We start from the raw sequence: 15246 nt of genomic DNA, 5'->3' as shown, positions 1-15246 counted from the left end.
TGTTTTGATTCCTTATAAGCCCCAGGCAGAATGTTCTCCTGCCTGAATCCATCTTATAATTTGAAATTGAGCTCTGACTCAGTTCTTTGATAGAATGGAAAAAATTGCCAACCAAATCTGGATTGGCCAGAATCTTCTTCTGTGAATCTTCAGTGAGAGGAAACCTTAAAAATATCTGAGCTTCACTGTGCCTCTGATTTGTAAGTTTTCTTGGAGTAGGGAAAACATCAACTGCTGTTGGGCATCCTCATCAAAGTTTGATCATTCACTTTCATCACTCTGATTGTAATTAGTAGTTGATCGTTTGTTCACAGGGATTGAGAAATTCAGAGCTTGCAACAATCTCTGAAGAAATCCTGGTACTCTTTCAGGCCAATGAGGAGAGCAGCCCCAAAGTCTCAAGATGGTAGGTTCAAAACCAACTAAAGGGGAAGAAAATCATACAATGGGGGGGAGGTTTTTGGAATTTGTTACCAGAAGAAGTTGGGCCAGCTGAAGAAATTAATAGTTTAAAATAGAGGAAATGCTTAAGATGTCAGAAAGCTTAAGAACGGATTAATACCTATAAGGAAGGATATCAAAGGAAAACCATTCCACTACTTCTCCTTTTTGTCACTGATAAAGACAGAATGTGGGGGGGGGGTGTAGACCAGCATGGAGTAGTGGGTAGAACACAGGCTTGGAAGTCATAAGACCTGGGTTCTAATCCTGCCTTCACCACTTGTATGCTGTGTGACCACTTGTGTGCTGTGTAAACTAATCTGCTTAACAAATACTATAATTATAATTATTGGTCTGACCTAGTATTTAATGGCATGTCTATGTTCTAAGAGATATAGATAGATATTTCAGTACCTATAAGCAGTCATTTTTAACAGACAATAATCTTTTTTCGGCTGCTTTTTCTTTCAATTCTGAACTTCCCTGTCAACTGGTAATTTTCCAGAGACAATGATCGAATTATTCACTAATATATTCCCATATGATAAAATACAGCATACATGTTTTAGTGTTTAAAACATAAATATCTTAGTGCCTGAGGGGAATCATTTGAATGTGTGATAAAAATAACAGTGATTATGCCAAACACCAGGGTCTACATTGAAAATGTAACTAAGAATTATGTGAAACTCAGAGTTAGGTATTTAATGAACACATTTTTGGATCAATGAAACCATTCAGCAATTCTTACTATATATATGATAAATGGTGAATCAAACAAACTGGGGAATAAGGGATATGTGTGTTATGCATATACAAGTATATGCTTTTGAAAAAGGTAAGTGTCAACTTGAAATTGATATTCTTCCCAATTTCAATGGATTTCCTGACCAGCTAAATTGATATTATCGCTTTGCACCTGGGATTTTATGGTATTAGCCCATCATTTTTTTGCAAAAGAATATCACCGAAAGAGATAAGATAAGCCTTCTCATCAAACTGCAAAAACTGCTTTCCATCCCATCCCATCTGCCCTCTTCCTGAAATAGTTTTTGTCACACAGCATGTTTCAATTGACTTTTCCAAGGAGGCCTCTTTAAGCCCCAAATTCAGCAAAAAGATTGTCCCCTCAGCACTGACTAGATGAAGTGTACAGGATAGTCAAAGGGATTGGAATGTGGCAGTGGCTAAGAAAGGGGAACAAAGGTAACACAACTGCTTATGGTAACACAGTGTTCACTTGCCTGTCCAGGCCCACGTTCCAGTTTCTGAAAACCAGTTGTTCTCCAAGCAACAAAGCCTAACAATATTCACTGAAAATAAGGGCTTGAGATTGTCTTTTTGAGTGGTCTAGAAAACATAAAACTATCAACACCATTAATTACAGAGACAAACCTAATAATACCTTAATGCATACTCTGTCCAATCTACTAAGTCAGACATCATGAGGAGCTACAAGTGGTCAAAATGTCCTTGGGCATTTTACTTCTCTGGGCCTCAGTTACCTCATCTGTATAATGAGGACTGAGACTGAGATCCATGTGGGACAGGGACTGTGTCCAACACGATTTTCTTGTACCTAACGTAGCACTTAGAACAGTGCCTGGCACATAGTAAGCTCTTAACAAATACCACAATAATTATTATTATCATTGTGTGAGGCCAGATGAATTAGCTAGTACCATCAAGAAGTTCAAAAATGGGTTAAAACTATAAAAGCAACAATAAAAATACCACATATTAAGGGGTTATGAAAGTCTTAAAAAAAAGACACAGAATGGAAGTTCATTATATAATGACTGTTGGCCTCTCTAATAGAAAATTCCTGGGTTATTTTAGAACACATTCTGGAAATTACAAAGTTTCTGAAAAAACAAATAGGGAGCCTAAGATTAGTCAGTAGTTATTATCCAGGCCTTAGTTATCTGCCTTAGAGCTGAGTCCTAACGAATAAAGTAGTCCCAATCCTCAAGGAGCTTACATTCTTATAGAGGAAAGACAGGCAAACATGAAACATTAGATCTGTTGCCAGTATTGGTCCAAGTGGGTATGCTTTGATTACTGGGGAGATGCTACATTTCTAAGGCTATTAAGATAATGGCACAGATATTCAGTCAGTTGTATTTACTGAGCACTTACTGTGCTCAGAGCACTGTACTGAGTTCTTGGAAAGCAGATATCTCAAGAATAAGCATAACTTCAGGACAAAGTGTGATGGCGGTGGTGCCCAGAAATATGTCTTGTTATTTGATGTAATGAAATTGTATCAGCTTTATGCATCTTTCATTTTTTAAATGTAAAATCCTAAAAAGCATTTGTGAAAGCATGGTAGCTAATAAGAGGCCTCCGTCGCTTAAATCCATTTTTATGTTGCTCCTTCTAACTCATCTCTTTCAGCAGAATCCTTTCACTACATGAAATCATTACATTTCCTTCTATAGTCCCTTTACTCAAAGGAATGTGTTTCTTAAGTTTAAGCATTAAAATACTTTTATACAAACAGATGCAACAGTGAGATAATGCATCTCAGAGTATTGAAGGCAGGGAACAATTTTATATATAATTCTAGTTAGTTAAAGATCCAACATAATATTCCTGGTTCAGGCAGATGCTTATCTATCCAGGTGATGTGAGAGAGATCATGACAGCCAGAAGAGGCTGTATTTTGGGCCCCAATCCGAGCGAGCCAAGCCAGAATCACCCTGGTTAGAGTTCAGTGGATAACGACCAACCCAGGATATCACAAGAATGAGTGGAGGTCATAGATCATTTTGAGTTACAGGAGCTCATGTGAGGTTAATCATAGACATACCTGAAAAATGTGGGCTTTAACTGCGATATCAAGGAGGAATGAGATAGCTTGGTGGACAACTGCCAGGAGCAGATTCCATGGATTGGAGACATGTTTAGAGTTGAGAGATTAGGTCAGCATTTACGTTTATATCTGTAATTTATTTATTTATTCACATTAATGTCCATCTCCCCTCTAGACTGTAAGCTCACTTTGGGCAGGGAATATGTTTCTTTATTGTTATATTGTACTCTCCCAAGTTCTTAGTACAGTGTTTTGCACACAGTACATGCTTATTCTTGATTGAATGAAAGAATGAATGAATGGAATGGAATTTGAAATTGTAGCCAGGTAAAACATTTGGCTGTGATGGGCGCGGGATGGAGAATTGTGGGAGTTGAAAGCATGAAGGTAGAATGAGGACTGCAGGTGGAGATTCCAGAAGCCATGTTTGGATTCAGAAGATGATGGAAGTTAGAAGTGAAGGAATTGGAAGTTGTAGCAGATGACCTTTTCTATGGTGTACCAGTGTTTAGCTACTTGGGGAGACTGAAGGCTGGAAGACTCATAGACAATACAGTTTTGCTGAAATAAAATGTCTGGGACATGGATGTGTGATTTGCTGGTGGTGGGTAGAATGGAATGAACATAGGAGTGATTTTTGCTTCTAAAACTTACATGCATTTGGCCATCAATTTTTTTTAAAGGTGTTGCCAATGTCAGAGGTGGAACATTGGATTCAACAACCTTTGTTCTGGCATGTCTAATGTTCGTGTGTTCATATTCATACACTGTGTTTGACAGATCCCAGAATTTATAGAAATCAATTACCAAATATACATTTAAAAAGAAACTAGGAGGAGATAAAGGGAATAAAAAGTGGTTGGGAAACATGTTTCATAAAAATTATTACTTAGAAACTAGCAAACTTGCAAAATGTACTAAGTGCTGAAGAGATACAAGAGGAGTCAGAGGATGTGGGTTCTAATCCCAGCTCCACCCCATGACTGCTGAAGGACCGTGGCCAAGTCACTTAATTTGTCGGTGCCTCAGTTATTCATCTGTAAAATGGGGATTAAGACTATAAACCCCATATGGGACAGGGACTGTGTCCCACCTGATTATTTTATATCTACTCCATTACTTATAACATTGCTTAGCACAGAGTAAGCACTTAAATATCACAATTATTGTCATTATTATAATCAGAGTGGACAAAATCCCTGTCCCATATAGGGCTCACAGTCTAAATAGGAGGGAGTAGGATTTAAACGCCATTTTACAGATTGGCAACATATTAGGCAAGTGGCAGATCCATTTGTAGGACTCAAATTCTTTAATTCCGAGGCCCACACTAGACCTTTACACTAGGCCATGATGCTTCTCCTTATGATAAGTAATCAAAACAAAGATTCCAGCTATAAATAGCATCTTCCCAGTTATCTAGGGATACAGACAGAATTCCAGCAGTGGTGTCTCTCCGGGAAGGAAAATTTAGGAAATGACATTTGTTTCCCTGAAACAGTTGCAGAGGTAAAAATACTATTTAGTCAATTTTCTGGTTTAATAATAATAATATCACAATTTATTAAGTGCTAAGCACTGAGATATATACATGTTTATCAGATAGGACCCAGTCCCCTTTCCATATATGAAACACATTCCATTTTATCCCCATTTTACAGATGAGTAACTGAGGCCCAGAGAGTTAAGTGACTTGCCCAAGGCTACACAGCATGCCAGGGCCAAACCAGGACTAGAATCCAGGTGTATCATTTTCTAGTCTTATACTCTTTCTACTAGGCCTCAGTTTCTAAATCTTCGAAGATTTATCTCTGACAGCATTTAGTACTTCCTGATCATTCTGAATCTTTTCCTGATTCCTTCACTTCAAATTTCAAAGAGGAGGCTTGGAAACATATCACCCCTGCTTTCTCCACTGGTCTCCATGGCTATGGCAGCCCCAAGAATGGCAAGTACAGAAAAATAATGGTTGCATTTGTTAAGCACTTAGCACTCCCCTTGAGAAGGATGGAAAGGTTCTAGTGGTCTTTACAACACATATATGGTTAAGGCATTTCCATCTACTTTGTGGCATCTAACCAAGTTTTCTGGCAAGCGGTGTGGTTTAGTGGAAAGAGCACGGACTTGGGAGTCAGAGATCGTGGGTTCTAATCCCGGCTCCGCCACTTGTCTGCTGTGTGACCTTGGGCAAGTCTCTTCACTTCCTCTGTGTTTCAGTTACCTCATCTGTAAAAATGGGAATTAAAAAATCTGAGCCCCACATGGGACAATCTGATTACCCTGTATCTACACCAGCGCTTAGAACAGTGCTCAGCACATGCTAAGCGCTTAACAAATACAATAATAATAATAATAATGTCCCAGTACCATTCCAAGCCTTGGGGTAAACACAAGATAATCAAGTCGAACACAGTCGCTGATTCACATGGGACTCTCAGGAAAAGGGAGGCAGCCTGGGGTCTAGAGCAGCAGTTGTAGTGGAGAGAGCAGGAAAGCACCTGCACTTCCTGCCCAGACTCCAAACTATTTGGCCTTAGCCCTGGGATGGCAAGAGGAGCAAAAAACTAGAAACCTTCTGTGGTTGTTTTTTTAATATGAAAATTCAACAAAAAATAAATCCCCCGGGTCCGCAACTGGCCAGGGCAGAGGCGACTCCCAGAACACAGAGGGCTTCCCCATTGCCCAGCACAGAGGGACTGCATTAATGCATCCTTCATGACTGCTTGGATGCATTTTGGGGGAAGATTGTATTACTGGACTGGCAGGAGGAGAGAGTACCATGTTGGATCATAATTCAACCCCTTCTACTAGGGACTGGTAGGACATGTAATAAGACACGCAGATAAATTCATAATCCAAACACCTTTTATATAAATGGCATGATTGTCATGGACCCATCCAAATAAGTACACAGATGTGAGTTTCAGTATTATGAAACCTAATATTCTTCTTTCTTTAAGGGATGTGAGGAATAAGATAGAGCTTCATTCTGTCTGGTTAATCTATGGTATTAGCAAAATCAACAGAAAGCAGCAGCATTTTGCTGGGTAAGAAATGGAAGTGAAAGGAATTTGAAGACAACAAAGGGAGATAATAAACTGTGTGGTCAAGAGTACTGTTAGTTCAAAGATGTATAAATAACATTGATTGATTGCTTACAAAAATACACTTTCTCACTTTTTCAACTTAAATATTCTCCTGGTTTGAAGCACTAGCAAAGAGCAATAACTATATTCTAATTAATGAACTTTACACAGGAATAGGTGAATATAGGTATTCAGGAAAAGTTTGCACCAAAGGAGAAATGGGGGTATTCTCTGTATAGATGGTGTATTAAGATGGTTATGAGACTCAAATCTTTGAGCTGGAGACCACCTTGCTAAAATATTCCAAAAGAGATAGTTTCCCACCCCCCAGCCTCCCAAACTCACTGGAAAGACACATTTCAAAGGAATAAAGGAGATGTGAAATTTGGCCAGAAGCCAAATGGGAGGTCCATTTGAATCCTTTGAAAAGTTATTAGGCACTCTGTGAATATGTCTGAGAGCATATTTTCAAACACAGTGATTGCCAATAAACATTTTTGTCTCAGAAGAATTTACTTGAGAAGCAACGCAATGAAAACTAAAATGTAAACTATAAAACCCAAAATACACCACAAACGCTTTTTCCTCTGCCCTAGCTTTCCCCTAAATATTGATTAGGTAATGAAGAGGCTTTACATCAGTGTAGTAGGCTAGGTTCCAGAAAGCACTGAGCTGGTGCTCGCAGTAAAATCAGATACAAGAAAAAGGACTTAGGAGTTGGTTCTGCTCCGCCCTCTCCCGTTCCTCCCTCCCTCCCAAAAACAAAACCCCAAAAACTTCTGGGATCTTAACTTCATCCAGAATAGCTGCATCTGCTAGTACTGTGATATACTACTACTGTGAAATATAGTGGATCAGCCCCTTTGTCTCTTCAGCAATGCAGCTTCCCCTTTCTTTCTCTACAATTTCCTTGCTGTCCTCTAGCAGAAGGTCTGATTGGATGTTTGAAATGACAGAGCATCCAGTGAATACTGAATGCTGTAGTGCACTATAGGAGAATCTAACCGTAGCTCAAGTGAAAATGGAGGATTTTTTGGCTGAAGATGATCCAATTTCCCCAGCTTTGAACTTCTGATTTGCCAATGAAGTCTCATTTTATAAAGTTCTGTAAAGATGTTTACATAAATATACAAGTCTATGTGTATGTCTCTCTGTCCTTCAGATTCCAAGACGATGTTATTGTGAGTTTCACAGTGGGCCAGTGTAGCTATTGAGACCAACGATTGGATGACAATCCTCTCCTCCTTGTTCACATGACAAAAATAGTTCCTTGTTCTACTTTTGCATTTTTAACATAATATTGGCCTTGTTTTTGTCCTTCCTCTTGTTGTCACAGTCTTAATGGAGACTCTGATTTAAGATAGCTGCCCCATTTCTAATTTCTGAATGCCTAATAATTTCTTCTTCTAAGGCTGTCTGCCAACTATCTACTCTCATGTCTCATCATTTGAGATTTTGCTTCATTATGTCAGCTAGCCAACCAGTCAGTCAAACATATTTACTGAGTGCAGAGCACTGTAATAAGTGCTTGAGAGAGCACAATTTAACAGTATAAGAGACACATTCCCATCCCACAAGGAGTTTAGTCTAGAGAAACTTACATATTTCTTCTTCCCCATGGGCCATAGAGAATTTTTCAATAAAAGGCTTAGCAGAGCTGACATTTGGGCAGAGGATAACAAAATTATTGAAATAAGCACCCCACTTCTACCAGCTACATTTCTGAAATATGTACATATATAAATAAGTATACTGAAACCATAATTGTTAGATTTTCAATATCATAATTCCTTCATTATTGACTTTATGGTGAGATAGAGATATATATAATATATACAGATGTATGTATATAAATATATATGCATGTATATCTGCACATGTGTATATAAATATATACATACCTTCTGAAGATTAAATGACTCTTTTCAGCCTAACTCCCCCATCTGTTCATATGTCTGCCTATCTGCCATCAAAGCATTTCTATTTCTATAATAATAATAATAACTACCACAATTATTATTATTATAGGTTTCCCAGGCTAAAATTAACCAGATACAAGCAGGATGTCCACTCCACTCTGGAAGTAGTATAGCCAAGTGGAAAGACCATGGAGAAAGGGTCAGAAGAGCTGATACCTTTTTGGGCTCCACCACTTGCCCGATATGTGACCTTGGACAAGTCATTTAACTTCTCTGGACCTCAGTTTTCTTATCTGTAAAACGGACAAAAATACCCACTCTCCCTATCTCTTAAATTGAGAGACTCATGTGCAACAGGAAATATGTCAGATCTGTTTTTCTTGCATCTACCCCAGGTCTTAGCACAGTGTTCAACACATAGTAGGAAGCCAGTGGGGACAGCATCTATGTCCAGTAGGACTAGGCCTCAGAGGGACTGTGGTGCCCAGCCCCATCCCAAATCCCTTCTGTCTCAATCTCCTGAGGCCACAGCCCTGCCTTTCACATTTTGATTCCACCCAAGGCCCTGAGTTGCATTCCTGACAAGGCAGTCGTTAGAGATGGAGACAGGCTAGCTGTTCCACTCCTCATCCTCTCCTGGCAGAACACAGCTCCCAGTCCCAACACAGCTCCAGAAGCTGTAGGGGAGTCCCAGCTCTCTCTTATGGCAACAGACTAACCTCACTCACCACAATCACCTCCCCTACCCGGTCAGAATTCTTTTTTTTGTTGTTTTGACTTTACCTCTGATATTGCATTTCAACCAAACAGGGGTATTTAAAAGCAAATAATCCCAAATTCTCTTTTCAAATCACTAGAAATTTCTCCAGGTTAATGTTAAGCATTTGTTGCCTTATGTTTAAACTTTATAAAAGGAGAAAAATATGTTTGCATATTTCAATACATTTCCTTCTCCTCTCCAATGAAGAGGTAGAAAATTGATGAATTTTCATAGCAAGAGTACTGATTTTAAGGAGACGAAGCAAGCATAAGCAAATGGTGGCTGTTTATCTCTAAATATCCTGAAGATATTCCCCTACTTATTCCCACAAAGAGTTTACAGTGTAGATGGGGCGAAGAGAGATGAATTAATATAAATTATGGATATGTATGTAAGTGCTGTGAGGTTGAGGGTAGGATGAATAAAAGGTCAAAATCCAAGGGCAAGACTGACACAGAAGGGGGAGTGAATAGGGGAAATGAGAGATTGGTTGGCAAAGGACTCTTGGAGGAGATGTGCTTTTAATAAGGCTTTGAAAGTAAGGAGAGGGATGGTATGTTGGCTATGAAGGGGAGGGAGTTCCAGGACAGAGGCAGGGCCTGGGCAAGGGGCCAGTGGTGATTTTGACCATATTGAGGAATAGTTGGCAGATTACCATTAGAGTACTTAGTTCAGTGCTCTGCCCACAATGGGGGTTAAATAACTGTCCCTGATTGACAGATTGATGAGAGGTGCAGAATGAAAGGCAAAGATAGGGAATGAGGAAGGCAGGGGGAATCCTATGCTGCAAGCATGACTAGGATTATAACATATCCCATAAGTCCTCAGAATAACAATAAAGGTCCTGCGGAAGAAGGGCTCAGTCTTTTCACCACTGGAGGTTTTCTTTGGAAACAAGTAGATATGGGACACTTCACTAGTAGTGGTTAAATACCCTTGCAACAGCCCTCCCTATAACCTATTTTTAGTGTCACATTTAACTTTATTTTCGTTCATTCTCTGGAATTCAACAAGGATAAGTAGTTTGGGAAACATATGTGCACACATACATACACACACGCAGACACACACACACACACAATACTTCTGGAGCCAAATTCTGCCCTTGTATGTGCACTTTTAGTGCTTCCTGTGAAGCCTATGACCATTGTACCCCTGATGAAAACTCAATGAGGTAGCAACACCTCTGTTTTTCTACAAAAGATAAATAGAATAAGATGGTCTACAAAGCTTTTTTTCAATTATCTAAACGATAAACATCAAAGCTATATTTTGTCTACCCTCAACACAGAGGTAGTTAACCATCACTCTCTGGCTACCACCCACAGCATAAACTACAACAAATGATCCACAAACTGAAGGAAAATGAACAATCCTTCAAAAATCCAGCCAAGACTAATGTTCCTGGGCAATTTAATACCATTCCCTGTGCCATTTCCTTAGTTTGTGGGTCCTTCACATTTTTCTCTATCATTCCACATCTAATGAGTACATCTTCAACTTCAGGAGTTGTAGCCTGAAAGTTTAACTCTAACAGAAGGGGATTATAGTTGGCTCTCAAATATAAAGTGTTGCATTAGACTAATCAATATGCCAACCACACCGAGGTGTTTAGTATGTTGCTACTGAAACTTCGCTTTAGGCCCTGGGAAGAAGCAATTAGAGAGACTGCTTTGCCAAAAGGTTGGAAGAGTTACATCTTCCAGTGTCTTTGCAGCTTAACCTAATTGATTATTTCAGTTAATCCTTCTAGTTTCCTGATACATTTCAAGGGATTCCCATTTTGATTTTTTTTAATAGGGGCTTCTCCTACACTTTTCACATTAGCGTGAAAAGTGAGTTGTATTAATAGAATTAAATCCATTTTAATTTGGCTAATACATATTTTACCTTCACTTTCCTTTGAGCTGATTTTGTTAATGGCCCAGGATGAACACCGGATTTTTGTATTCAAAATGAATAATTCTTTCCTTACCATTACTATACTCAGAGCAATTACATTAAAATACCTGGTTCCATCAGCATTTATCTTTGCCCATCCCCCCACCAATTTCTCTGCTTTACAGTTCTATTTTTATCCCCAATACCCTTACTCTGTGTCCTTCTATCTATGCTCTGTGATATTGACTAACTTACTCTTTCAAATCCACATAGATGTTATCTTCAAATGATGAATTGTAGCAGACTACCCATATAATTGATCTAGAATCCCTGTGCCCCCAGCAACCTTTTACTGTGGCATTTTGAAGGACTTTGTACCTCTTTGAAAAATTAAATGCTGATGAAACTCTGATTATTTTGTCCTTCGAATGTCTAAGAATATCCAGTGTCCCTGAAGAAGCACCGGCATTATATCTTGTGACCATTTCTAATAAGTACTTTGTTAGAAATGAAAAATGCAATATATTAAGAGCATCTTAGCAGAGAAAATTAATACTCTCCCACTTTGCTGCTGAAATCATTCATTCACTTGATCAATCCACTCAGCATATGAGAGCATGTAGCTAACGTGGAAAAAAAACCAGTTCCTGTTGGTTTATATTTGTTGTAGCATATGACTCTTATTTATGGTTTCCACCAAAACTAGATTTCTCTGACCATATCCATGTACCTTTTCAACCTCTGGCTCTTAGTCATCATCACTCATACTATCAAGGCTGTAATACAGTCATATAAAATTCAGAATAGTGGACTTAACTAATATTATGCAAAAGCTACTCCAAATCTCCAAGAAAAAGAATCTATCAGAATCAGACTACCCAAATAGACTGCTAATAACAATTTTGATATACAATTTGCTTTCCCAGAACATGAGAGGTGAATGCAGATGAAAGCAAGAATGCTGTAAATGTACTCTAATTTGGATTTCTCTTTGCCTGGCTCCAACTGACCTTCTATGTTTAACTATTGTACAGGACCAAGCAATTTCACAGGACATCAAGTTTGAAACATACACAAATAATATTAGAGTGAAGCAGATTCCTATTTTGTATCCTAAAACTAATTTTCTTACCCTCACATATAATGATAACACTTGTCAGCATAATAATGAAAAAATAGAGTACATCTCCCCTTCCACAAATTTTGGCAATCTGCTATGATTTATAACACTAGTTACTAGAAGAATCATTTTTGTTTTCCCGATCACATCAGCACTAAGGTCCTTAGGCATAACCTAAGGTGACAAACTGGAAGAGCCATAAAATTTCCAAGAGATAATCATAAAAAGGTTCCTTCCCTCCCCCTTCCTGCTGCCCCCTCAACCCTACTCCCTTTCTTATCCTTGATGTTTAGTGAGAAATTTTATTTTAATTACCTTGCTTTTGGCTGTGAAACTGAACTAGTAATTTAATTGTGCTCACACTTCAATAACATAGTCCGGTTTTCTTTCATTATAAGCCATTGTGCTAAGGTATTATAAACCATTCACTACTTCTTTCTGATCTGGAACATTTCTATGTTAGCCAAAATTACAAATGGTAAGTGTCTTTTTCAATTCATCTTCAATTATTTCTTACTACTTCTGAAAGTCCCTGGTAACTTTTACTTAAAGAAAAACTATGCTTTTCTGAAATGGATAGTGATGGAAGATTAGTGGGTTGCTTTTTATCCCTTCAGCAAAATTGTTATGAACCTGAGTGAGCACTTCTATAATAGATCATGAAACAGGATTTTTCCAGATTTACCTGTGACACATTCTGATCTCAATTAAAATGTATTGGAATGAAAGTAGGCTTCAGCATAGTAGCTGTAAATACCTCAAAAAATTCAAGTCATATACACAAAACACAGTTCTTTTCCTTGTAGGTAGGAAAATGTGGTCCCAGATGTTTTAAAATCCCTCTAATTCTTAGGTAAAGATGCATTTTGTTTTGGGAAAATTCCAGTTATTTTAGAAAAGCTAGAGAGAGAGAAGTAATTTACTAATAATAAGCTAAATAATAATAATTCTGGTTTTCGTTAAGCCCTAAGAGCCAAGCATGGCACAGAGTGGTGGGAGAGACACAAAATAATCAGGGCAGACACAGGTCTCCATTCCATATGGGACTCACAATCAAGGCAGGAGAGAAAGGAAACTGAGGTATGGGTATTTATCTCTCAAGCCTCTCTTAGAATGTATTTTTTTCAGGACAGGAAGCACTTGTTCATGTTGTATAGAATACCTCAAATACTGTGAATATGAATAGAGAAATAAAAGCTAATGAATAATACTGATTGTGTATTCTTGTCTGCGATAATAAATGACTAAAGAACAAAGAATGAATGATTGAATATATCTAATTTGCTACTTTGTTTTAAGCTAAGATTTGATCCAAAAGCATTGGGACTCTAGGCTATGTTGACTTTAGCTATCTCATTAGTGTATTCCTCAATTTAAAAAATTTCACAATGCAAAAAACAAAATATTTCTTAGTGAGAAGCAATATTTTAACATGGGGATAGACTTAAAAAAGAAGGTCATTTGATCTACCATAAAATTTGTATTATCTGTGCAGAGGAAACAGCCAGCATATATATAGTTTGCACCATGCCTGGCATGTAATAGATGCTTAATAGATACCATTATTATTATTGTTATTATAATTTATCCTCAGAATGGTATTTTTAGTATATCATGCTACATGTACCTTTCAGTGTTACCAGCCATTTTGATGACTGTCTTTACCATATAGACTTCAAGATTTTGGATGCTTCCAAAATAAAATAAAAGTAAAAAAAGGACTGTTCTGATGAAAATGATTCTGACATCAAGGAATTGCTTGCATCGAAACAAGCTATACTTCAACATCCAGCAGATGCTCAGAACCCTGATAAAAGGGATACTTACTGACTCCCTCTTTGTGGCACACAGAAACCAAGATTGTATGATGTCAAGGGAGAAGAATCCTAAAAGAATGAAGAATATCCATTCTGAAACCAAACCAAGGACTTCTCCATAACCCCGAAGAGTGTATGTATATCTACGCACTACAACGAAACTGCTAAAGAATGCAAATGGGCCTAACTTAACCTGAGACAAATAAGGAATCTTAAAGAAATGGCAAGAATACTTCTACTAGTACTTCTATCATCAGTGATGACTGCTTTTCAAAGTATAGTATGAATGCAACATATGAAGACATGGCTTTTACTTCAACGCTTTATAAAATATCCTCTGCAATCAGAACAATGGACAAAGGCAAGACTTCTGCATCTGATGGTATTCAAGTTGCGCTTATTCAAGTTGAGATTTTCAAGCAAGGATGGGACCTGCAACTCAGCCACCTAACATGAAATGCTAGGAAATGCCAGAGACTGACAGATGCCATCATGATGTCCATTTTCATGAAGAGAGCTGACTATGGAAAAAAATTATAGGATCTCAATTCTCTCCACTGGTGCCAAAACTGTAGCCAGAATCTTATCGGACCAACAACAGAGGACCAGCATTAACACAGGTTCTCCCAGAATCACATTTAGCCTTTAGACAACAGCACTGCATGATCTTTGCTGCACACTAGCTAGCAAAGAAATGCAGGGAACAACATCAATACTTTTTTGCAGTGTTTATAAATTTAACAAAAGTATTTGATATCATCAGTCAAAACCTAGTCTCTGGCAAGTCTTTCAAAGTTTGACTGCACTGGAAAGCTTATAAAGATCTCCAGAGGGTAACTCCTCATTATGGGCAGGGAATATGTCCACCAACTCTATTGTACTCCTCTCACCCACTTACTTTGAGGTGTTCTATACACCAAGAGTGCTCAATAATCACTGAATGATTGATTGATTCTAAAATTCACCACGATAAAATGTCTGGTTGTGTCAAAATTGGAGGGGTTTTGTTATATCCTTAGCTGCACATCACCAGCTAAGTTAAGCAGGTCTGCATATTAGGAATAAAAGCAATCAGTATTCATTCACTCAGTCATTGTCAGTCAGTCATATTTATTGAGAGCTTACTGTGTGCAGAGCACTATACTAAGCACTTGGAAATACAGTCCTAGGTATCGTAAGCAAGGGTTAATCTCTAAGTGCACACAATGCGGTAGGGACTGTGTGTCCTGCAGTCACAACTGCGCATATAAATAAAATTCCACTATCAGTAAAATCATCTTTGAACCTAAACATTTGTTAGCAGCATCTCTGCATATACATGTGTCACCAAACTATGTGGGAGAAAGTGTTGTAGTGAAGTTCAGCAGGAGACAACAATATCGCCCTATCACTATTATATGTGACAAT

General features: G+C 38.1%; 1 protein-coding gene and 1 pseudogene across 6 annotated transcripts in view; one reads left to right on the top strand and one right to left on the bottom strand.

The window, feature by feature from the left end:
• The window catches only part of NELL1 (neural EGFL like 1), a 522694-nt gene that overhangs the window by 281598 nt on the left and 225850 nt on the right, over nt 1-15246 (bottom strand). The window lies entirely within an intron of this gene.
• Nucleotides 5243-5346, top strand: LOC114810527 (annotated as a pseudogene).

This window comes from Ornithorhynchus anatinus, chromosome 3 (genome assembly GCF_004115215.2).
Source record: "Ornithorhynchus anatinus isolate Pmale09 chromosome 3, mOrnAna1.pri.v4, whole genome shotgun sequence".
In the NCBI taxonomy this organism is placed as follows: domain Eukaryota; kingdom Metazoa; phylum Chordata; class Mammalia; order Monotremata; family Ornithorhynchidae; genus Ornithorhynchus; species Ornithorhynchus anatinus.
The sequence above is the reverse complement of the archived record's forward strand: the minus strand, read 5'-3'. Positions and strand labels throughout refer to the sequence as shown.